Source organism: Ursus maritimus, unplaced genomic scaffold (assembly GCF_017311325.1).
Source record: "Ursus maritimus isolate PB19 unplaced genomic scaffold, ASM1731132v1 scaffold_14, whole genome shotgun sequence".
In the NCBI taxonomy this organism is placed as follows: domain Eukaryota; kingdom Metazoa; phylum Chordata; class Mammalia; order Carnivora; family Ursidae; genus Ursus; species Ursus maritimus.
The window spans coordinates 25,880,520-25,907,196 of NW_024423786.1; the positions used below are offsets into that span (position 1 = coordinate 25,880,520).

The window sequence follows — 26,677 nt, forward strand, 5'->3', positions numbered from 1 at the left end:
TTCTGAGACAGGTGCTATTCTTAACTTCATTTGCTATTGACAAAACTGAGATGCAGAGATGTTAATAACATGCCCAAGTCACACCTCTAACAAGTAGGGGCTCTGGGTTTAGGATCCCAGGCAGCATGATGCCAAGCCATCCCTTTTAACTGTGACGCTATACTTCTAGCAAATACCTAAACAGAGTAGGTAATGTCTCTGTTACCAGACATAGAATGGGAACTGTTTCCTCAACTTCGTTTTTAGAGGTTATCACCCATTCCTTAGTGAGGAGTGACTAGAGACTCTCTGTGATCACCGATGTTATACAATGTAGATTTCCTTATAGAATATAAAGTCCATCATTGTCTATAAGCCTCTCCGATTTGTGACTAAAAAACACATGTGCATTCTCAAAGATGTAGATACTTCGACAAATGGGTCATAACAGCCTTTATGAGACAGGATTCTGACGACTCTCCAATGGGAAAAAGCAGATCAGCTGACTTTGTGTAATTGTCTTCACTAGGCTTCTCTCTCTCTAACACATCCCTTGTATTTACCGTCACCTTGTGCCAGTTGCTTGAGCTAGCTCTTGTCCTGTGTTCTTTTCATGAAGCTGGAATCTATTTTAGAATGAAGAGCTATGTTAAGAGGCATGAAAGAAGACTTTACACTAGGAATGAAGCTGGAACAAAATGTCGAAAGAGGCCATAGTGAGAACTGCCCATATCCATGGCAATAGCGTGTGTCCTCTAACATATACCAGTAATAAATGCTTGCTGTGCTGGGCATGGTACTAAGTGTACATAACGTACGTGATTCCTGTCTTTCTTCGCAAGTCTCTATGAGATGGGTGCTGTCATTCTCCCTGCCTTATGCAGCAGGAAGCTGGTGCGTGGATAGCCATGCCAGCTCTAGGCTTTTTAACCACAAGTCTATTTTTGCCTCCACAAAGGCAAATGGCTTCGCCACCCTATCCCTCTGTTCCTTCTCCAAATATAAATCCATAAGTGATTATTTTTATTAGTATTTTAGTTCTACTAAAGATAAAGGTGATAAACTCAGATTTTGTGTGTGTGTGTGTGAACTTTCAGTGTTCTTTGCAAGAGACAGAATCCTCTCCCTCCTACTGTAAAAACTCTGCACTGAAATGTTTGTGTTCCTTTGGCTGCCCCTGGGGATTCGTGATCCTGAGTTGTGCTGGCAGAGAACGTGATGCTTCCACGTATGGGGATCTGGGAATAGTCCGATCCTTGTGAAATGATTTCGGTAGGCACTTAGTCAGAGTGACTGGAAGCCTTTGGAATCCGACAAATTCACAGGCTTTTTTATTTACCTGTCACTGTGGCTAACTCGGGGTGTTAGACAACAAGGCGGACATCCCTGTTACTCTTGCTTCTGAAAATGACTGAAAGCCTTTCTTGGTTTGTATCTGTCTAGCCTGTCCTCTGTGCAGCATCCGAGGCCGCCGGCATGGAAAAAGCCTGTCACTGTCAGAGGACTGGGCTCTCTCTTGGGCTTCTGGGAAATCAGAGCCCTGTTGTGGGGACAGCCCCTCTGTCTCTGCCTGCTGCTTGCCAGAAATCCCTAACTGCTTGTCAGCACTTAGGCGGCGGTCCTTCAGACTGGGTATTCCCGTTGGATGCATGGTCATTTCAACTTGGGTCATTTTCAGCTAGTTTTTAACACGGCATCTTTTCCCCATTGGCATTCTATACTGATCTCCACTCTCATGTCCTGAAAAAGATATTCTCTTTCGCCTTGCTGTTTAACACACACTCTAAGTGATTACGGTGTTTATAACCTCACTTTCAGTTTTGCCTTTCTCTTTTAGCTCATCGTTCAATGAATTATAATACATTTTAAAAGAATCATCACTCATTCCCTTAACATAAAAAACAATCGATACTCATTTTTTTAAAGTAGAAGAGGTAAAAAAGAGGAAATGAAAATTACATGCAATTGAGGTGCCTAGAGATGACTATTGTCATTATACAAGTGTCTTCCCTTTCTATTGGCACATGTATCCTACACTTAGGCATAGAGGTATACATATAGCCATACGGCTCTGAAATTTTATTTTAAAAGTTGGCTGCAACTGCAGCTGGATGGCCAAGGAAGCTGGACATATTTGCTGGAAATAATCGTTATTTTGTTTTGCCTGATACTTTTTTCTCCTTTAAAACATGAATATGGGTACCTGGGTGGCTCAGTCAATTAAGTGTCTGCTTTTTGCTCAGGTCATGATCTCAGGGTCCTGAGATCAAGTCCTGTGTCAGGCTCTGTGCTCAGCGGGGAATTTGCTTCTCTCTCTGCCCCTCCCTCTCAATTTATTTCTCTCAAATAAATAAGTAATTAAAAAACCCAAAATGTGAATACATTGTAGTATACAAATAGTGTATAATTTGATAAATTCTTACATCTATATCTATATCTATATCTATCTATCTATGTATATATATATTCATGTCTATATAACAACTACTAAGATTGAGACAGAATGTTTTTAACACCCCCACACCTCTAAGTTTCATTCTTGGCCCTTCTCAGTCCTGTTCTGATCTCTATCACTGCAAGTTAGTTCTGTAACTTCTTGAACTTCATATAATTGGAATCATACAGTAATTACCCTTTGGTGTCTGATTTCTTTTGATAAATGTCATGTCTGTGAAAGAGATCCATGTGGTTGAATAAACAGTAGTTTATTTTTTTTTAGCTGCATTGCATTCTTCATCTGAATATACCACAATTGATTTTGTTGATGGACACTTTTGGTGGTTCCCATTCTTTAGGCTTCTGTAAACAAAGATGCTAATCTGAATAAGGCTGAGGCTTTTGTAGTGATTACATCACCACCCAGCATCTTCCTCTGCATAGTCCTGCTCCCCACCCCCCTCCCCCACTGCCGTCAATCTTGGAGGACTCCCTAATAATCTTCTCTCCTGTTAATTATCTCCACCTTTCAGTGCACTTCCTGGGACCCCAACCTGTAACAACAGCCTTGATATGTTATATCAAAATGGCCGTGCTGTTTTATTTGGCCCTGAGACTTGGACAAAGGTGAACCTTGAAAGGCCAATTTTCATGAGGCCCTGGTCACAAAAGGGACAGAAACTGGCATACCAGGTGCACTTTGAGATTGAATGCCATGGCCAAAGGTAATTTTCCAAACCTGAATGTGTCTTCTCAAGATTCTTCACCAAAATCTTTAGGTAAAATGAGGAAAGTGGTGTTTTAGAGGGTGTAATCTGGTTTTGTATGTACAAAGCGAATTGGAGAAGAGGTCTATTTTGGACAATTATAATAGTTCTAACATAAGGAAATAATAAGGGAAGGAGGGATGCGAGAGCCTTTGTGGAGAAAAGAGGCACAGTTTGAGGGCATCACGGCGGTGTGTAGGATTGTCACTGAAGAAAATGGAGAAGGTAATGATGACTCCAGTGCTCTCAACCCAGACAGCCGAGATTGCACTTCTCGTTCCGTTCATTTGGGCTTTGGAGTAGAGGAAAACAGAGCGTCAAGGAGCATGCTTTTGAAAAACATAGATATCAGGACAAAATACTGGTGTGCGGGTAAGGATGAGCAAAGTTTAGCTCAAGAGCATAAAGAGTTTTTTATGATGGAACCATAAAAAATATCCATCAAGGAACAGGAGAGGTGGGCCTTTCAGGTATGAAAAGATTTTAAAAGAATGAGAGAGATTTAGAGGTCATAGTGTATATTACTTGCCTATGGCTCTACAATAAATTGCCACAAACTTAGCAGCTGAAAATGACAATATATTTATTTCACAGCTTCTGTGGGACAGGAATCCAGGGGCAAGTTAGCGAGGCTCTCTGGCTTTGGGTCTCTCAGGGGGCTGCAGTCATCTCAAGGCTTACCTGGGAAGGATTCACTTCCAAGCTCATTCACATATTTTTTGGGGAGGATTCAGTTCCTTGCGGGTCGTCGGACTGAGTTTTGTCTTCTGTGCTGTGGATCACCCTCAGTCCCTTGCCATGTGGGCTCTCCATGGGACAACTGACAACATGGTAGCCGGACATGAGAGGGTAAGAGAACATGCCAGCAACAGAGAGAAAGCCAGTAAAATGGAGGTTAGACTCTCTTGGAACCTCATCATGAAAATGACATCCTATCATCTGTGCACGCGCTCTCTCTCTCTCTCTCTCTATATATATATATATATATTTTTTCCCCCCCTCAGGAGTGAGTCACTAGGTCCCATATACACTGACATGAAAGGGGTTACACAGAGATGTGGGTACCAGGAGGTGGGGATCATCGAAAACCTCAGTGATCATTGTCAGAAGCTGCCTACCAAATCTATATCAAGTCGTGTTTGAGGACATGGTGCTGATACATCACAGAAAAGCTCTAAGCGTTTTTTTGTTTGTTTGTTTGTTTGTTTTGTTTTTTGTTTTTTAACCACCTATAAATTTGCAGTTAGGAACTTCCATAAGCATATTAGGAATGTTTTCCTTTGATAGGAGACCATATGTCAGTGGAGGTGTTTTTGGCATTTACTAATGCACTCAGTAACTTGATTTGAAAAGTCAACTGTGCAATACTGTATAATTTCAAACACTTTTCTAGCAAAAATGTATTACTTTTAATTAGACTGATTTAAAGCTGTTAAGATTCTTGTCAGAAATAATTTTTAAGTGGATGTGTCAGGATAAAAACAGCAGTTGTCAAGTGAAGAAAGCAGTAATTTGTGCATGTACTGTCTGGCTTATGAGCAATTGGGTCTTTAAATACTAACTGAGCATTTGTGCTTACAATTTCTTTTATAGAAGCCATTCTGGCAGTTAGAGATTCAAATCGTTGGAATGCTATTGTTTGTGGTAAATATTTGTCCTGTGACTGGGGAATTAAATTTGGTTCCTACCCTGTAATATAGACAAAAGCATCACTAAGTAGAGAAAGCATTTAAGCAATCCAATTCAGCAATTGGTCAAACACATAGCATAAGCAAAGCATTCTGGGTGATTACAGAGTGGAATAATAATAACAATGATGAAGACCACTCTTTGATGAAAGCAAATCAGGTGACCTTATGCACTTGAAAAAGCTTAAATTCTATTTGCAATCTTTTCAGGCTATTAATTTCTATAGAAAGCTTTTGCTGTTGGGCAATGAAAAGGAGAGCTTTGCCTTACCTCTATGGCAGGATTTCTTAGTACTGGTACTTGATATTTTGGGTCATGCGACTCTTTGTTGTAGAGGGACTGTCCTGTGCATTGTAAGACATTTAGCAGCATTCTGGGCTTCTACTAACTAGATACCAATAGTTCTGTTCCCCTCACCCCAGTTGTGACAATAAGGTATATTTCCAGACATTGCCAGATGGATCTGGGGGTGCAGAGAGGCAAGCAAAATCACCACCCTATGGGGATTAACACAGCTTTTGAATTAGAGAATCCTAAATTAACAAGATGTAGTTATCTTACTTCTATCCATTGCATTTACAGATCTGTTATCTTTTCTCTTGGTCGTCAAAAGCAAAGTTTCATGTTATATAAAAGATCATTCATTCTCCTATTTGTGGATTCCATAAACATTCATTGATTTCTTACTGTCTGCAGTTGGCTTTACCTAGGCATTATGAAAGATGTGAAAAAATAGAGATGTTTGTCCTCAAGAAGCTTGAGATCTCAGAGGCGGTGGCATAGAGATTTAGGTCATGTATATATATAACTATAGTGCAAGTAGAAAGCACTAAGTCTGACAAAAGAATGAGGTAAAATGTATAGGGTGTTTTAAAGAAGACTTTTTTACATTTCCCTTGCGGACCAGTGGTAGGCTAGAAGTTCATCCTTGAGCTGGGGTTCTCGAATCTGAGATGAAGAGGGTGAGGTTGACCTCTAGTTTTAGGTTGTGAGGGTGGATCTGGAGTAGGAGCTAGACCTCTGAGACAGAACATTAAATCGAATGGGCGAGGCAGAGAGAAAAACGCAGTCCAAAGTCATAGGTTCTCAACCAGACATGGCCAGATGGAGGACATACATATTTAAGAGGACTAAAAAAAGGGAGGAGTTTGGAGAAGTTTCCTGAAACACGGATAAACAGAACTTGGTCCTTTTTGTAGGAAACTGCTAACAAGCCCAAGGTGCAGTAGGAGCTGTGAGAGCACTAAATTGGTTTGATGGGAGGGAGGCCTTGCAGTGGGCTCACAGTTATTCTTCTCCTACCCATGGAGCCCAGTATCTCAGCAGTTCATATGGAGAGCAGTTCCAAGCCAAATATAGGCAGTGGAAGACTAGTTATCAGAGGGTCCTGCTTCCTAGTATGGAACACTGGCCAGCCATGCACCCAATGTCTTCAACATTAGAGCTTCACTGCTTGCGTGAGACTTCCAAAAACATGAAAGCTCTCCCAAGATGGCATTATTATCTACAAATCTCTTAGCATTGCAATGCTCAAAGAATATTGCAAAGACTGTTAGTAGGTATTACCTTGAAGAATTTAATCAATAAATTAGTTTTTGAAATGCCAAGCAAAATAAATTAAACATATTCCTTACTGCAGAACTTGTCAGAGCCTTTAAGATGCATCATAAATCTCAAATGGAAGGATACAAGATCAAACATTTTCCAGATTTATTTAATTACAAAGCCTTTTCTTGTGTAAAATTTCATGAGAATATAGTCTATGCTGCAAGCTTTGTATAACTCTGGTTCTGAGTGAGTTGGTGAAATGAATGGCTGGACTTTAGGTGAATAGTATACAGCAAGGAAAAATACATTAACATGCAAATATTCACCTGTCCCTCCCTCACCTGCTGAAGAAAAACCTGACTCAGCCACCTTGTTACTAGAGCTTCTCCTACTCCACCAAATAGATTTCTGTCTTGATCACTGGCTTCTTGGTCTTTATTATACATCAGTGCAAATGGTAAGGTCTGGAGATGCTAGCTAATTACTCTAGAAAGGTCAAAGAGCAAATGGTAGGAGGAAAATAATATATATATTAAGGGGAAATAAAAAGTGGGGCAAGTTTGGAGAACAATTGTTAGCGTTAGGACAGGGTAGGTGACTGACCTTGAGATTTACCTTCATTCATCTTGGAATTTGAGAAAGAGGGAATGCTCAGGAAGAGCATGTTTTTCTGGGAGGTAGAAGAGAAATTCTTAGGTTGTCATTTTCCCTTATCAGAATATAGTAAACATTTAATTTGATTTTTATTTACTTGTGGTTGCTAGGATAAATTTCTCTAAATATGAAAATGAGATAAAGTGGGTCTTTAAGATGGGCTCCAAAAGGTCTATCTTTATAAGGGTTATAACAGGTAATATTTAATGGGGAACAAAGGTCATCAGTTAAGGTGCACGAGGGTCAGAGGTGTGTGAATGTCCTGGAAATAAAGGCTTAATGAGATAAGCTGGTGAATAGATGCGATTTTTGTCTTCCCACCCACCTTCTGGGAACACCAAACACACCTCTCTTTTTGTGGCAACTGTTCTGGTTGTGAGGAGTTGCCACTCACAAGACCTAGCCCTGTGGCTGCAGGCCCAGGGTAGGCCTGGCCAGTCCTATTACCTGTTTCCGTGTCTGCAGGAATGCACGCATGTCCCAGTTCAGGCCAAGCAGAGTCCTGCCCTGCAATTGTATATAGAGCCATGAGGGAAGAGAGATGCTCTGGTATGACTAAGCACTGGGGATAGAAACTTGGAGTTCTCTGCATTCATACTCCTTTATCTTTCCAATCACTGAGCCTGGCACTAGGAAGCAGCCAATCTATAGAAAAGGAAGACATCAAGCGGACTCAGAGCTGGGAGGTGGAAGGGATTGGTAAAATGTAAATGTATTATCTAAGTTACCGGGCTCCCTGAGGCCAGCTTAACCCTGGCCTTCCCCATTACTGGAGCCAACCCAGTGTGGCTTAACCAATTTAAGTTTCGTTTCTGTCATTTGTAATCAAAGGAGCGCCAGCAATTTATCCAGCAATGTGCTGAGTGCCTTGGGGACAGAAAGGTGTAAATGGTTATGATGAGAGGCCGTGAAGGTGGAGATAAAGGGGGTTCCCTGAGCTTCATTTGCCTACAATAGAACCTGATGGGAAGCCCGATGGCATGAGCAGGGAGAGGCAACAGTAAAGAGAGTGGGAGCTGAGAACTGAATTTCTTCTCCTTGCCCTGAGTTGGCTGCCCTCCGAGGTGATAAGGCAAGACGAACTGGGTTCTTTAGGTGGTGATTTGATTTTGAATTACCTAAATTTATGCCTAAAGAGTGATCCCTCCCCCTTTTCTGTTCCATTACTGTAGTTCTGATGCTGTATTTGGGTAAAGAAAATAGAGAGGTCCCCAGTTTTTATCAGTTGTTTCTTTTAACCACTCCTTTATGGTTAGAAGCAGCTGTAGGTACAAAACAAATATGGTACCCCTTCATGATGCGTCTGGTGTATATTTGTGCCGTCGACTTGAGTGGGATGAAATAGCGCGAGAATCCACCCACATCAGCTGAGCGCGATTACTCACATCACCCAGGCAGGGCCGTGTACTTTACTGCATCGGCGTCCACAGAGTCTCCCCGTATACACGCCCCATATATTCTTTTGGAAATTCAGTTCATGCTGCACAAATTAATGTCTCACTTGTGTCTTTGTGAAAGGCCGTAACGAAGCAGATGGTACACTTTGAAGTAGGAAGCTTTGAGATCTTGAAAGAAAAGACAGAGACCATATTGATTTTTTGCTGTGAGCCTGAGACACAAATGAGAGCACCGTATCAGTTTTTTTGTTATTTATTTTATTTCTCCAGCCTTCTGGTAAGAAGAAAGTTCTTATAGAGCTGCCCCTCTTCTTAGTTTGTCATCTACCTTCTCTTCAATTCCCCATACACCTATAGGGTTGATGTCGTGGAAGCTCAGGTTGAGTTAGAAAACTATTTCTAAAAGCAACGGAACTAGGAAATTAACTTACTCTTTGATCTGTGTGCGTGGGTACAAGGTGTGGGCATGGCTTAGTGGAAGGAGGTTGGGCATGGCTGGTGGTCCTGGTCAGTAAGCTCCTCACACACTCAGCAGGAGGATGTTTGTTAAAGACACTTGGAGTGTGTAGCCAAGTGAATGGAAAGAATGTGGGGAAAGTGATGATGATGATGATGACGATGACAAAGATGACTAATGTTTATTCAACACTTACTCTGTGTAAGAAGGGACTTTGAGTCACTCTACACGTATTCTCATTTACCTGCTACAGTGACTTCATGAGATTGCCCACCTCTCAGATAAAGAAACTGAGGCTCTGAGACAGAACTCACGCGGCTAAGTGTGCTATAGAATGGGATATGGACCCAGATTTCTGTGACTCCAGAAACTGCCTGGGATTCAACTAGTGAATGATAATTTGGTGTGTTTATTAAGGGAATGGCTGTCTTTCCCAGCTGTTCCTGGAGACGCCCAAGCCTAGGTTGGGGGTTATTGTCAGGGAAGTTGTAAAGAGAATTTTCACATACCGAGCAAAGAGAATAAGATGAAGACTAGAGAGGAAAGGAACCATGTGGGGGAGTGACCTAAGAATTTGGACAAATAGCTGGGGTCAGATATTATTATAAGGATTTGGTGTCTTAAGCCTGAAAGTTGGAGGAAGCATTTGGAAAGCTTAAAGCTTTCCAAGCTTAAAGCAAGACGACTTGCATTTTTGCAAGATTACACTGCTTCACTGTGAAAAATGGACCTGAGTGGCCAGACTGGGTGCCGCAGGACATTTTAGGAGGTCATTCCATTGATACCTTTGACATGGGAGAGGTAATCATGGCTTGAATTAAGCTACTTGTTTAAAATAAATTAACCAATTTAGGCAGTGTCATCCCCAGATGTTTAGTCTGCCACACTCCCATCCGTGCCTCCTGCCTTGTGATTTTCTCCATTGCTCATCACTTTCAGCTGGTCTGAACACTTGAGGAATTTTCTGAAGAAGCCACTTGTCAGATGTGGGTAGGCAGGGAGGACTAGCACAAATAAGTGACTTAATCTTGGCCTTGAATGGAGGTGTCTGGGTGAAAGGACAGTTACATCTTTAACTGAGATGGAGGGAAGCAGGTCTGAAGGACTGGGTTTGTGCTAAGCGTGAGGTGGATGGATTGAAGTTACCCTCTGTTCCCAAGTCAGGCCTCTCTGAGGACTAGAAAAAGCTGTGAACTGAATTGGGAGGCATTGTTTTTTAAACTCTGGGACCTTGGCCATGTCACTTAATTGCCTGAAGCCTGTTGCTTTGTCTAGGTAGTGGGACTAATAATGATGCCAGTGCTCTGTCTCTCACAGATTCCTGGCGGCACCCAATCCAATGGCATGCACGGCAATGCTTGAGAAGTCACAGATCATTCCGTATGCAGGTACACATTAACTGTCCTGTGCAGCCATCGAAGTGAAAGACAATTTTTGGATGCACAGGACAACCTTATGAGGAAAGCATGCTCATTTCAAAATTTCAATTTGCTTAAGTATCTGAGTATTTAACAGTCATTTCTTGGATCTGATTGTACTTTCTATTGTAAGTAGTGACTTAACAACTGGCGTTCCTGTTTTGGGGAAACAGTACTGCCTGGACTTTGGAGTCAGACAGACAGAGGTTCAATTCTGTGCTCTGCTCTTTGACACCTGTATGACCTTGGTGAAATCATTTAACTTCTCTGAATCTGCAAAATGGATCTAGTAGAACTGACCTCATAAGCCTGTTTTGAGAATGAAATGAAATGTTGCAGGTAAAGTTGATAACACAGTGGTTACTCTGTGAAAAGAACTCATTATGTAGTAGCTACTACTATTTTTATGTTTTAAAAATTTTATAGTGCCCCTTTTAGGTGCATTTTCTCATTTAATGATCTTTAACATTATTAATGGGGGGAGGACGGGAGGTCTATTATCCATCGTACTTCATTTCTCCACTGAGATAGATTCCGCACGGACACATGAAGGGTCCCCCCCTGTCTCCACCATCGCCCCCCCCCCCCAATATTCCCAGGAAATGCTCTAGGAGAGGGAATCAGACGGGAGAGCGGTGGAGACAGCTGTCGTTGGAAGACATAATGATGACAGCACATGACATTAGGCCACGGCACATTTGTGACGTTCCCAGGCCCTCTGAGCACCCACGACAGTCCCGAGAAGTTCCCGTCAGGCTTGCGTCATCGCTGGTGTTCCGGGCGCTGCAGCCCCACGGGAACGCACGCGAGGGCTGCGTCCAGGGGTGACGCTGACGCACAAGTGTGCGCCGGTCCAAACAGTCCCGGGGAGGCAGCGGGTGCTGGGCAAAGCCGGGACTCGTGATGTCACAGAGGAATCTCAGGGCTTGGAAGGCTGACAGAATGCCTTTGCCAGCTCCGCACTGCAAGTAAGGAGGGAATTCGGCCTCCAGAAAGCACACTTTCACTCCAGCCTGGAGCCCCGCAGAATCAGCCCGAGACTCCTAGCAGGTATAGATTTATTCTGCTGAAACTGAGGAAAATGCGAAAGGGACGTCTTCTCATCCTGAGTCGTACCCACTAATCCCCTCTAAACAGAGGGACTGATAATTATTGCCATCAATAAGGAGCAGTCGCTCAGCCCAGCCTTCTATCTGACCTGTGGGTTCCCCCCTCCTTTGCCGAAGGGGAGGATGGAGACGGCGCAAAACCTGTAGGGGGAGCTATTTTGTTTTGAATGCAGAGTGTAATCTGCCTTTTCAAGTAAGCAAGATATTAAAATAGCCTCTCAGAGTTTCTTTTGCAGAACAATTTCACTTTCTGGGGCATTCTGGAAATGCTATAGAAAGAAGCACTGGTCATTATATAGGAAACTTCATGTAATATGCATCAGTGTCAATCTAAATTAGGAAACGAGGCCCATGTTCTCCCAATTATATCAAATGGTACTTGGGCATTTTGGGGGTAAGGAAAAAAAAGTACAGGCTTTGAAGTGAGACGGATCTGGGTTCAGATCACAGCTCAGCTACTTACTTTCTAAGCAGCCTGGGGCAGATTGCTTTGTAATCCTGTAAAAAGGCAAAAAGGAAAAAGAGAGTCCTATGCGACCTCCCAGCCAAAGTTCTTATTTGGATTTAATCTGAGGATGTGTTTAAAGCTCAACCAGTAGTCGGTGCTCAACAAATGGTTTTCCTACCCTCCTTATTTCTCTAGAGTGTCAGATATTGTGCTCATTTGTACCCATCTATGAATTTTGTGTTTCTGATTGGTTTCTTGCCTTTTATATAGAAGATGTGATTAGGCTCACAAAATAGGGCACATACTCAAAAGTAGCTCTGCTTTGAAGTTAGATATCCTGTGTTTGTTATTTTGATGGGATGGTTTGAGGATGGAGTCTCCGTAGAAGAGCGTTTGATGCTGTGGGGAAACGTATTTGTGCTTGAGCACAGGTCAGAGAGAAAATAATGACAGAATGGCATTTGCTTTCTCTGGAAAGGCCTGGGCAGTGACTTGAAAATGATTCTTGAACAAAAGCATATTTCCTGGTGTACCATGAATATATGGTTGTGGCAGCTCAGGGACTGCTTGGTTCCTTGCTCAGACATAATAAGAAGGTTAAGCCTCCTCTAGAACCCAAAAGGCCATAAGATACAGCAAGCCAATTTCTCTGCCTCCAACAAAATGAAGATCGCTTTGGAATTCGTATTATAAATCACAAATGGGGCTTACTCCTAGGCCAAAGAAACAATTAGTGGTTAATCAGTAAGTGGAATCAAGAAGAAAAAAATACCAACCCACAAAAGACATCAACATATAACAAAAGAAAATGTTCTGCATGTTCTCTTCCATTGTGCTGGGCCTGGACATCTTAATAAGGAAAGATATTCTCTCAGGATAGTACCTCAGAGAGCTTATCGGAAGCGTTGCTAAGAAGTTGCTGTCTTAAATTTTTTTTCTGCAGCCACATGTATACAAGAGAATTCCATATTTGACAGCATCCTGGTACTTCCTTTATTTAACAAAGACATCTTAATTTTTCCATGACGGTAACATTTAAATTGCCTCACATCCAGTCTTAAAATAGTTGTTACACTTAAGGAGTATTATTAGAATAATGCTGGAAGGAAACATCTAGACAATTACTCTAATTCCCTCATTTTATAGGTACAACCCAGGGGCCCAAGTTTAGTGGCTTCTCCAGGTGACACAATGACTGGGGTCAGAGCTGGGTTGAGAACTCAGATTTGTATTTCCACACTGATGCTCTTTTGACTTTTTTTTGACATGTAATAATTTGAATTGTACTTGATAGTAGAAAATTTAGAGCATTAACGGGAGTTTACATGTAAGAGAATGCCACCAAACAGGCCCACTGTGGAAATCATTGCAGGATACTATAGAGGAGGGACCACAAAACCATGAAGGTTACATTGTACAGTCACAGAAAATGTGGCAAAGATAAGTTGAGTGACTTGCCCAGGACAACTTGCTAATAATGATGGAGTCCAGATATGAGCTCATATCTGTATCTGGTATATCTGGTACTAGTTAGAATATCAGCTGGAGTTGGCCAAGGGTTTTACTGGACTCATTTGTGTTTAGAGTATTCTGGGAGATCTCCTGAACCTGCTTCAGGGGGCTGTGAGGAAGCTTGCACTTTGGGAACACATGGGAGAGGCTGGAAGTGGGAATTCCTACTAGCCTGAAAGAAGAAAGTTGTCCAACTTCATTTCCGTCCCTAACCACATGGGAGAATAGGTTGGCATAATAGCAAAACGCTCTGTGGCTTTGAGGTGTGTGATGTGTTATGGTGGGGGCTGTGCTTTGCTTGAGAGGTCTATGGTTTTCTCTTTTGCCCTTCAGCTTTCTGAGGCCCTCTGCCTTACAGCCCTGAAGAGGTGGCTGTCATAGTTCCTCTGACCGAATGAGGGGTAGACACAGAAGGCCCCTCTGTGAGCCTCTCTCTAGGGTTTTTGCAATTAGGCATAGTGATTGAATTAGTTCACTTTGGAGAGATGAGTTGGAAAGTCACCTAGACTTGTGATCTGAAGCTTCCATTGCTGGGATGCCATGATCTAACATGTGTTTGTAACCAGGAAACAACTGTGTGGAGAGAAAGAGGGATAGATGAATGAATGAATGAATGAATGAATGAATGAATTGCATATGCCTTCTCTTCTTCTATCTACAACGGGTACTTGAATCTTGATTTTTCAGTGTCACCATGAGTATTCTGACCATATACCAAAAATAGTGGAAATGACAGTGGGTCTTAATAATATTATTTGTGCTTGGGGTCTAGTTGTGCCCAAAGCCAACCTCTGTCCTGGGCATTTCTGAAAAAGAGGCCAATAGCTTCTCTCTCTCTCTCTCTTTTTTTTTTGATTTAAGTCAGTTCAAGTTGAGTTCTAATCCCCATGCAAGAGAAAGAGTTGTAACTGACACAGGAACTTCACTTTGCCAGTAAATTGCTTTGTTTTGCAGAATGTAAAGCCAAGCTTCAAGAAAAAAGAAAAGAAGTGCTGGGTTGGCTGCCTTTTGATTATAGTTGTTTTATTTGTTGTTTTGTTGTTTTTGTAAAGAACATGTAAGAAACTCTCCAACTGAATGCCACATGGTGCCTAGATACTAATCCTTCTGAAGCAAAAAAAAATTTCTGTTCTCTGGATGGTTCCTGGATACTGTAGTTCTAAAGGTGAAGACTTGGGGAGGGCTGGCCAGAGTAAAATTGGGGGGGGGGGAAGAAAGAAAGAACCCGAAGGGGGTAGAAATGATCAAAGCAAAGAAAACCAAAAATGAATGAACTAGACTAGTTTGAAGATGATTTCATTTTCCAAAACTCCTAGCAAATTGAGAAGGCAGCCAAAAGCACAATAAGGAAAGGCTTGCTTGGGAAGGTATGCATCAGTTAAAAGCAACGGTTATGGAAACAGAAGGTCTCTCTTCCAAAATGGAGTCCTAGCATTGGAGCTCAGGGGCTATTAGCAGCCTAGATTGAACTCTTTTGTTCATCCTTGAATGAATCACTATGGTCCCAGGGATATGATGCTGTGATTGGTCAGACTTAAATCACCTGTCTGCTCCTGGAGCTTTGGAGATAATGGACACCATCCTGTTGGGATTATGNAAAGAGTGGTACAGGGAAAGTGAGGATGCAAAAGATGAGTGAATGGAAGTCAGGAAGGTAACAACAGAAAGCATCAGATGAGAGTTGTCCTGAAAGCAGGCACTGTATAGAATCCAAGCTCCTTTAAAGACATGGTTTTTTTTGAAGATTTTATTTATTTATTTACTTATTTCTTTTAAATGGATTTTATTTATTTATTTTAGAGAGAGAGAGAGCATGTGAGCACCAATGGTGGGAGTAGAGGGGGAAGGAAAGGAACAGCCAGTTCCCTGTGGCCCCATGCAGGGCTCCATCCCATGACCCTGACATCATGACCAGAGCTGAAACCAAGAGTCAGACGATTAACCAGCCACCCAGGTGCTCCTATGTATTTTAGAGAGAGAGAGAAAGAGCGAGCACACGTGCAAGTGGGGGGCAGGGCAGAGGGAGAGAGAGAGAGAGAGAGAATCTCAAGCAGATTCTGTGCTGAGTGCAGAGCCCTCCTTAGGGCTCAATCTCATGACCCTGAGATCATGACCTGAGCTGAAACCAAGTGTTGGACACTTAGCCGACTGAGCCATCTTGGTGCCCCAAAGACATATTTCTAAGTGGAACATTAGTGTCTAAGATAAGCATTTCTGTGAGATTTATAGGTTTCTCTGTTTTGGAAATTTCACACTAACAGGAACAGTTCTGAAACATTTAAAATGTTAGAAACCTGTAGAATACTTTTGTTTCACAAGTATAAAAATACTGAGAAAGCATGAATTGAATATTATGAAATTATAAAGACTTCAATTTCAGTTACTTGTTATATGGCCTTATTATCGACTCAGGATTTTCTTCAGAGTGCATTAATATAAATAATTTCACCCCATAAAGATTGTAATTTTTGTGAAATTATCAGCCCTAGGCTTTTTGAATAGATCACATTCAGAACTTTCTCAGTGATGCAGCTACAGAGAAAAAAAAACACTAGCTGGGGTGACTAATTGGTTCAACAAGAATGGTTCTTGGACTCACTTCACCACCTTTCAAGAAGGTTCCATTAAAAACAAAAAGTATATGTTGTGTTTATTCAAAGATTTGGGTTTGGTAATTTTCTCATTGTATTTTTCTTATTTCTTTCCAAAAATTTTGATGCAACAATAACTTACTAATTTTAAAATCCTCCCTCACATGTAGGAAATGCTTCTCCTGCTAAGAAAATGGATGCTCCCAACAAAAATAAATCATGTGAAAGATAAATAGATGTTGGATAAACACAGTGTTGGAAGAAAACAAGATGGTGGTCATGCCATTCTTATCCTACTTTCCCTTCTTCAACTTGATACTCCACCTTCAGAAACAGGTAAACATGACATCTATCATATTTTCTATTTCCTTTGTAGTAAATTTTACTGGTTTTAATCACTGTATGTTGTTGACTTGATGTAATATGCAGTATTTGAGTTGAAAGGGGCATGAACAGCTAAAACGACATCTCATTTTTTTAGGGACCTTTATTCTTAAACACAGGAAGTTGTAAAATCACCAATGGCAAATTTCATTAGTTTTAGGCAATGCTATAAGTGATGGTATTCTATTGAGTTAATGCCTTGAACACGAATCAGAAGATTAACTATTGTGGCAAACTGTCAATCTTTACTCCTAAATTATGGTGAGTAGAGAATTTTTTGTTCTGGCTTTGAAGTTGAATTATTCTCTTCACTCAGTACGTCAGTCAGAAAAGAGATTTGTCTTCTCATCTGAGCTCTGCATGGTTTTCTTTAGGTAATTAATATTTCCTCTTTCCCCTCCACTATGCCATTACTTTGTTATTATTCTCATTCATCAAGTCTCAAATATTTCTTTAAAATTCTGAGGGGCTTGACAGGTTAAACTGTATCCCATTATTGATGATATTAAACAACACAGTCTGAAAACTTGTCTTTAGGCTTTCTGTCAGATTTTCAGTAAAATGTCATTATATTTGCATCTTTATTTCTTTAAGAGAGAGAAAGAGGTCATTCAGATCCACATGCTAAAGCTCTCTACAACATGTTTTTAGACCAAAAAAAAAAAAAATGGTTTAGGAAAGAAGAAAAAAATCATTTTTTGGAAAGCATTCTGAAATATCTATCATCAACAGGCATATGAGCTTGAGTGCACACAAATATTTGTCCAAGAGTGCTCATTGTTGCCATATTTGTATCTGCTAACAAAAAATAGAAACAACCTTACTTTCTGAATGAATAAAAAGTACAATAAGCCATCTCAATGTAATTTATATATGATTTAAAAAGGATAAAGTACATTTACCTGGACTCACTTGAAATGGAACTCATTAAATATTACTAGGAACAAAAAAGCAGCTGCATATTAGTCCATATAGTAGAATCATTTTTTTTGGTCAAATATATGTCTTTATCTTGTATATATGAATGCATATGAACTGTTCATCGTAGTTACCTCCGAGTAGTGAGAATTGTCAGTAATGAGTTATCAAGGGCTTTGGCTGTTACCTTAACACACTCTTGTGTTTTTTTAATGATAAGCATGTATCAAGATTTTAAAATGCACGTGGACAAAATAAAATAAGTTATTAAGTTATTAAGCACTCTCATTTTACAAGTGAGAGAACTAGCGTGGAGAAATTAAATGACTTTCTTACCGTAGCACAGCTCATTCAAACTAGAGATGGAATTTGAATCCAAGTCTTTGGGCTTTCAACTTCTGTATGATTACTCTCGTTTATTACTCCTCTTCCTTACATTAATCAGAAAAAAATAATTTTAATCATTGATATCCACATCTTTGAAATCAAAAAGAAACAAAAACCTTTGCCCCCACCAGAAAAACCTTGGAATTCAAATTTTAGAAGCTTAGAACTTACTTTTCTTCACAGTATCTATAAATGTACTTTCTTATATGCATTGGAATTAAATGCCTCTCCATAGTTTTCCAGATAAGTGGTATTATCATCTAATAAATAGGTTAACCCTAGCACAGGGAAGAAATTTCTTAATCAACTAAAAACTAAAATTGAGTAATCAGTCTGCAAAATTAAGAGGAGGAGGGCTGGCGGCTTGGAAGGGAGGACTGCATTTGTGTTGCTTTGTGTCATAGTCTAATCACACAACACTAGGGAAAGTCTCTATGGCTCTATCTTCTGACAGAGGTGCTCATTGCAGTAATACCTATGAATCGGCTTCACAAAGACTAACTATCCAGGCGGGCTCCCCATTGGGCTGTTTCTTCTGCTTTTTACTTGGTCTCCTTCCTTCCTTCCTCTCTGGCTACCCTCAAAAAGTGCCTCCACACAGATGCTCCAGTGTCGGGAGTCTCCCTGTTGAGTAATTTATTCATTGTTTTCTTCCAGTCTTCTTCCAGTTGTGACATTTAGACTGATTAAACCATGGATTCTCTTTCTTTCTGGGGGATCTGAACTCTTCGAGTGCTGAGGAAGAAAACATTGCAAGGGAGAGTGAAAGGAGACGAGCAACAGAATAGGCAGTTTTTGAGCTAAATGTCAACGTCAGCTAGTCATCAGTATCCTCTTCCTTACCTGTCATCAATCTACTTCTTGTCATCGTCAGAGCTACCAATTACTGGGCATTGATTGGGAGCCAGGCATAGGAGTCGGCACTTGACATGAGCCTATGCCTCAGTACAGTCCTTTGCGTTGGGTACTATTATTATTCCATTTGTATGTAAGAAATGGAAGCAAATAAGGTGTAGGTGATTTGTTCAAGGTCATCCTGGCTAAGGACTGCCTTGCCTGTTTTGGAGGGTATTGTCTTCTCCCAGGATTCAGTCTTGGAATTAAAAAAAAACAACAAAAAAACCCAAAGATCAAGGGACCATAATAAGATTCATCAAAGAAGCAGAATCCTCCAACACATTCTTTTCCTCATTGTGTTCAGCTTATTAGTATATAGGGGAACTCGGAGTTTCTAAAAACATCTATTGATTTCCTTGTGTGTAGAGATTTACAGAGACAGTTTGTAAGCCTCAGATGCCGTTGCAACATTCACTGCTTTGCTGTGGATAGGAATGATGTTTGTGAAAGAAGGCCAAGTAATGTCATCATTTGGCCTCATTTGTGAAATGGATGGCTGTGTTCCTGGCACTGAGAAAGATGCCCCAAAGCCATTTGAAAGATGAAAGGGCTTATCTTGAAACAAGGTTTTCTGGAAGATCACAAACCAACCGCCTAAAATGTTAGTTGAGATAAAACGAGAGCAAAGAACTATTGGAATCTTCAAGTTGAAATTTCTAATTAGGATTTTAACAGCATGTGAGGAAATTATTCTTGCTGCAGCCTTTGGATTTGATTCTTCTTATAGGAAGGGGAGAAAGTTTTCTTATCCCTTGCTTATGGACTTCAAAGATATACAGTGATGGGAATGTTTTCATTTTGCCCAGCTTTGGTATCGGGGCGTTCCTGTTGGATTCTCCAGTCACAATTCTTGTCTGCAGCTTGGGGCTGATTTTAATATAAATAGCAGGTTTATCCTATCTCAGGTGCTTATTAAAATGTCATTCAGCAATTAGCTGAATCAAGAAAGGAACATAGTACACCTTTATTCTGCCTCAAAGCTTATAGATATCTAAGCTGAGAATCTCACTTTGCTTCCACCGCACCGAAGCAGCTGTTGGTTTGGGTGCCTGGGCTCTAAATTTATAAGGAGACAGTGTTGCTCTTTGGAGATATCTGAAGGGGAGTAACTTCTGCTACCCTCTCTCTGCTAACATCACCAACTAATTTTGGAAGTGATAGCAGTTGATTCCCTAAGGCCATCAGCTGCTATGTAATATGTTATTAAATATAATAATTACATTCAAATAGCCTACAAATGTTTAGTTTTCACATAACCTTGAAAGTTGGATATCAAGTGCTATCCTAAAAGGAAGGAAGGAAGGAAGGAAGGAAGGAAGGAAAAGAAAGAAAGAAAGAGAGAGAAAGAGAGAGAGAGAGAGAGAGAGATGCTTTACCCCCATAAAATCCAGACTGCAATAATGTATGTATCACTATTAGCAACAGGATTTTTTTCCCTCCTCCAGTGGATTTGGGGACAATCTCTGCGATGTTGCTATCATATAAAGGGTTAAGTTTTTTAGGACAAGTCTGAAAGAGTTTAATTTTCTCAGCACGTTGTCTCATCTCTGGTAGCTGCCACAACACGCCTCATTTGGGTAGCACACAGTTGACACATCGTTTGGGCATGGAAAAAGTAACAAAAATCAGGAATTTCCCTTCCTCACTCTCAGCAGTGAGTGCCATGAAGAAATATAAATAAAGATACGCATGCTTAGTATAATGAAATATTATTTCCAATTCTGTTTGGTTCTGAATTAATAATAAGTGAACAGAAAAGAAGTTCAGTACAAAGAGTATGCTCTGCCACTTGAAAAATTTCAATAATTAGGTTAATTGACATATTAATTTTTCTTCTTATTATTTTTTAGAATTGACAACTACTCCACTAGCCTACCTGCTATTAAATATATTTTCCCCCCAAGGAAACTGGCTCAAATCTGACTTTTAATCATTCTTTTCAAAATTCTGGATTAGGAGTCTCTCTGCCCACCCCCCCCTCAAAAGACATTGGTCCAGCTTCTGAAATGGTGGAATAAGGACCTCTGAAAATTCACTGTTCTATAAAAGAAATGAGAACTCTGGAAAAAACTGTCAAAATCAACTTTTGGGAATCTCTGGAAGTTAACCGAAAACTTGTAACAATCTAGGAAGAGTTTATTTTTAAAAAAATGGCTGAATCTTGGCAAGATTTATGGCATTTTAGAACTTGTCATAATTCTACCCTCTTTCTGAACTCAGTAGCCTTGAAAACCAACAGGCTTGCCAGGCACTGGAGGGGAGAAACGGCTTTGGAGCTCCCCTAAAGATTGATCACTAGAGAATTTCCACTATTTGGTCTGTCTGTAAGTTAGCTTGTTTGTTTTAAATCATAACAATGTGTATTATTTATTTAGTAAAAAGTTCTGAAAGAATATTCTGTGGTTCAATGATAGTATTAAACACCCAAGATTTTTCCATCATTCTGAGTGAACTGATGTATCTTCCTTGTGTTGGTAGCCTCATGGTCCCAAGATGGCTGTCTCAGTTTCAGGTACTGTGTCCCTAGCATCTTACGCAGGAAGAAGAGGAATATGTGGGAGAACAGTCTCCTTGCCTTAGTGGAGAAAATTTCACAAGCTCAAATGATGTTCTCTTATGTCTTATTTACCAGAACTGGGCCACATTGCCACTCCTAGTTGCAATGGAGGTTGGAAAAGAGAATATTTGGCAAAGGGGACAAGAATTATCATGATTTATTCAGAAAAATTATGACTTATCTCTAGGAGTTTGGCACAGTAAAGCCTGAACAAAAAAGGATCTTATTTTCTTTCTTTCTTACCTTTTTTTTTTTTTTTTTAAATCTGTAAAGACTTTGGGTCAGAAGGAAACTAACAGTTTCCTGACCCTGACCAACTAACAGTTGGTCACAGGCAAGAATTGTCCCTGATTCATTTTTTTAAAAATTGAAGTATAGTTAACATATAATATCCTACTAGTTTCTGGTGTATATCATGGTCATTTGATACTTTTATACACTATGAAATGATCCCAGCAATAAGTCTAGCTACTATTTGTCAACATACAAAGTTATTACGTTATTTTTTACTGTATTCTCTATGCTTGTTACCTCTAGGAGTTTGTACCTCTTAATTCCCTTCACCTATTTTGCCTGCCCCATCCCCCCCGCCCCTGAAACCCTCCTCCTTGTGGTAACCAAGAGTTTGTTTCCTGTGTCTATGAGTCTATTTCTGTCTTGTTTCACTTGTTCATCCGTTTTATTTTTTAGATTCCACTTATAAGTGAAATCATACAGTATTTGTCTTTTTCTGACTTATTTCACTTTGTATAATATCCTCTGGGTCCATCCATGATGCAAACAGCAAGATTTCATTCTTTTTATGACTGAGTAATATTCTATTATATATAGATACCACTTCTTTATTCATTTATCAGTGTACACTTGGGTTGTTTCCATATCTTGGCTATTATAAATAATGTTGCAATGAACGTAGGGGTGCATATAGCTCTTCGAATTGATGTTTTTATTTTCTCTGGATAAAAAACCACAAGTGGAATAGGTGGCTCATCTGGTAGTTCTATTTTTATTTTTATTTTTGAGGAACCTCCATTACTGTTTTCCATGGTGGCTGCACCAATGTACATTCCTACCAATAGTATATGAGTGTTCCCTTTTCTCCACTTCTTCACTAACAATTGTCATCTCTCCTCTTTTTGATCATCACCATTCTGACAGGTATGATGAAATAGTTACCTCATTGTAGTTTTGATATGCATTTCCTCCAATGATTCGTGATGTTGAGCACCTTTTCATGTGCTTGTTGTCCGTGTGTGTATCTTCTTTGGAAAAATGTCTCTTCAAATCCTCTGCCCATTCTTTAGTCTGGTTGGTCTTTTTGATATTAAATTGTATAAGTTCTTTATATGTTTTGGATTTTAACCTCTTATTAAACATATTATTTGCAAATATCTTCTTCCATTCAGTAGGTTGCCTTTTCATTTCATTGATGGGTTTCTTCACTGTGCAGAAGCTTTTCAGTTTGATGTAATCTCACCTGTTTAACTTTTGTTGCCCTTGCCTGGGGAGAGAGGTCCAAAAAATAATGCTAAGATCAATGTCAAAGAGCTTATTATGTTTTTTTTTCCTGCGAGTTTTGTGGTTTCAGTTCTTACATTCAAGTCTTTAATCCATTTTGAATTTATTTTCAAATTGGTGTAAGATAGTGGTACATTTTCATTCTTTTGCAGGCAGTGGTCTAGTTTTTCTAATACTATTTATTGAAGAGACTGTCTTTTCCCTGTGGTATATTCTTGCCTCCTTTGTTGTAGATTAATTGACTATGTAAGCCTGGGATTTATCTTTGGGTTCTCTATTCTATTCTGTTGAACTTTGTGTCTCTTTTGTGTGTGTGTGTGTGTGTGTGTGTGTGTGCACGTGCGTGTGTGTGTGTGTGTGTGTGTGTGTGACAGAATCATACTGTTTTGATTACTATAGCTTTGTAGAATAGTTTGAAATCAGGGAGCACAATACCAACCCTTTTCTTCTTTCTCAAGATTACTTTGGCTACTTGGGTTTTTTTGTGGTTCCATACAAATTTTAAGGTTGTTTTCTGTGAAAAATGTCATTTTTTTTATTGTTCTTGATGTCATTAAGATTGTATATATGTATGTATATATTTAGAGTATAAACAGGGGAGGGACAGAGGAGAGAGAGAGAGAAGCAGACTTCCCACTAAGTGCGGAGCCCAACACAGGGCTTGTTCTCACAACCCTGAGATCATGACCTGAGCCAAAATCAAGAGTCAGATGCTTACCCAACTGGGCCACTCAGGCACCCATGCCATTGGTGTTTTGATGAGGTTAGCATTAAATCTGTAGATTGCTTTGGGTAGTCTGGACATTTTAATAATATTAATTCTTCTAGTCTTTGAGCATGGTATTATCTTTCCATTTATTTGTGTTATTTTTAATTTTTTTAATCAGTGTCTTATAGTTTTCAGATTATAGGTCTTTTTACCTCTTTGGTTAAGTTTATTACTATGAATTTTATAATTTTATTCCTTTTATACAATTATAAATAAGATTATTTTTAAAATTTTTCTTTCTGATAGCTCGTTATTAGTAGATAGAAACACAAATTATTTCTGTATGTTAATTTTGTATCTTGTGGCTTTATTGAAATCATTTATTCTAATAGTTTTTTTGATGGAGTTTTTTTTTTTTTTAAGATTTTATTTATTTATTTGACAGCGAGGGAGATAGCCAGCGAGAGGGGGAACACAGGCAGGGGTAGTGGGAGAGGAAGAAGCAGGCTCCCAGTGGAGGAGCCTGATGTGGGGCTCCATCCCAGAATGCTGGGATCACGCCCTGAGCTGAAGGCAGATGCTTAATGACTAAGCCACGCAGGCGCCCCTTGATGGAGTTTTTAGGTTTTCTATATACGTAAGAACTTGGTATATGTATACAATGGAATATTATTCAGGTGTAAAAAAAGAGTGCATACCAGTATATGCTACAACATGGATGAACCTCAAAACGTTATGCTAAGTGAAAGAAGTCCATCCAAAAGGCCACATATTGTAGCATTCCACTTATATGAATTGTCCATAGACAGATTTATAGAGCTATAAGGTAGATTATTGTAGGGGCAAGGTGGAAGAGGAGGTAGGGAGTGACTTTTCGTGTTTAATATATGGGGATTCTTTTGGTAGTGATGAAAATGTTCTGGAATTAGGCAGTGGTGATGGTTGCACAACTTTGTGAATATACAAAAAACACTGAGTTGTATGTTTTCAAAGGACAAATTTTATCGTTTGTGAATTATATCTCAATAAAGCTGTTATTTTAAAAAAGTCACTCCCCAGCTGTTTTCAATTAATGCTCTCAGGGCTTATGTGTATGAATGACTCAGCAGAACCCAGTTGTGTCTAACTTATATTTTTAAGAGAGCCAAAGTATTTTGCAACACAGCAAACATATATTAAACAAAATGTAATCATCACATTTCAGTGTTATAAACTAGATAAATAAAACAGACTTCTTCACAGGCACCATATGGAGATGGGATTCACCCACAAATACATCCAAGTTGTTTTGGTCATTTTACACTGAACTTGGGTTGGCAGAGAGAGAAAGGGAAGTTGAGGCAGAATAATCCACTCCTGATGATTTTGTTCTTGATCAGCAACAATAAAAAGGCTTTTGTTAGATTCTTCACTGACCAGCCTGGCTCCCTTTTACTGATTACCTTCAACAGATAATAGTTTCTTGGCTAGGTACTGGTAATTATTTTAGATGTTGAGATTTCACTGTGATTAAATTAATTAAAATCTGTCTTCCTGGCATCCTACATAAAGCCTATACATCTCAGAGTTTAAGTAGGTTCTTTTACCCTTAAATTGGAGAATGATTAAAAAGAGATTGGCATCTCCTTGAAAAAGAAAAACTCAGACTCCTCTACCTAGTATCATAATAAAAAATGATAATCAACAAAGCAGTTGAGCTTTTGGCAATGAGGATGACTTTAGACCTGAACTGCTCCTTTGTATTTTTTGTTGGTTTGTTTATTTCTTTCCAGGTAAATATCTTTGTTTATTTAATGTTCACATTTTATTCTAACATTCCAAATTTAATATTTTGTTCCCAACCCTAGGGATGTACAAGAATGTATTACAAATAGATAATATCCTGCTGGGATGTTTTTAAATGCTGTTAGAAATAACCAGCTGCGTCATTAAAAAGAGGGTGCATGGAAGAAATTTTAACAGTTTGAGTTTTGAGACTTTATTTTTTAGGTGTTCATATGTATAAATATTTATATTTTGCCCTCTGCTGACTTAAGTCTTACATGCTCATATGATCTTGATATAACCAAGGAGGTACACCTGAGTAAATGTAATTGTGAAATAGGATTGCAATTTAAATATTCCATGGGAGCATACTAAGGATATTGTTTATGCTGTGGGTTGACAAGTTATTTCAGGGAGAGGTTGAAACATAGATCAAGTATAACTCTTCCTCCCAGTGAACCTCTCTTGCTGTTTGACAATTATTCTACTTTAGACATATTTATATTAAGTTTGTCACAAGAGGACAAAGAGGAAGGCTTTGAACTGTCATCTGCAAACTGAATAATCTATATCATTTTTTACATTTTAAGGAATTAGGGGGCAAAACTTGTTTAGATCTGATTTATACTGTGGAATTCCCATATGGATATGAATATGGTAATATTGAAGGGTAATTTAGATTTCCTGTTGCTTTTTCCTGGTGGCTGGTTTTTGCTAAATAATGCATATAAATTACAAATTAGAGGGAACAATGTCTTTAGAATTTTTTTTAATGATTTTTTATTATATTATGTTAGTCACCATACAGTACATCCCCGGTTTTCGATGTAAGGCTCGATGATTCATTAGTTGTGTATAACACCAGTGCACCATGCAATACGTGCCCTCCTTACTACCCATCACCGGTCTATCCCATTCCCCCACCCCCCTCCCCTCTGAGGCCCTCAGTTTGTATAGTCTCTCATGTTTCATTCCCCCTTCTGATTACCCCCCTTTCTTTATCCCTTTCTTCCCCTAGTGATCATCCTAGTTCTTATGTTCCATAGATGAGAGAAATCATATGATAGTTGTCTTTCTCTGCTTGACTTATTTCACTTAGCATTATCTCCTCCAATGCCGTCCATGTTGTAGCAAATGTTGAGAACTCGTTCTTTCTGATAGCTGAGTAATATTCCATTGTATATATGGACCACAACTTCTTAATCCAGTCATCTGTTGAAGGGTATCTCAGCTCCTCCCACGATTTAGCTATTGTGGACATTGCTGCTATGAACATTGGGGTGCATATGGCCCTTCTCTTCACTACGTCTGTATCTTTAGGGTAAACACCCAGTAGTGCAATGGCTGGATCATAGGGTAGCTCAATTTTTAACTTTTTAAGGGACCTCCACACTGTTTTCCAGAGTGGCTGTACCAACTTGCATTCCCACCAACAATGTAGGAGGGATCCCCTTTCTCCACATCCTCTCCAACAATCGTTGTTTCTTGCCTTGTCTATTTTAGCCATTCTAACTGGCGTAAGGTGGTATCTCAGTGTG

At 39.6% G+C, this 26,677-nt stretch overlaps 1 pseudogene; it reads right to left on the bottom strand.

Moving 5' to 3' along the window:
- Positions 1-10,965: 10,965 nt before the first annotated feature.
- LOC121102375 overlaps positions 10,966-26,677 on the bottom strand; it is a 114,624-nt pseudogene continuing 98,912 nt past the window's right edge.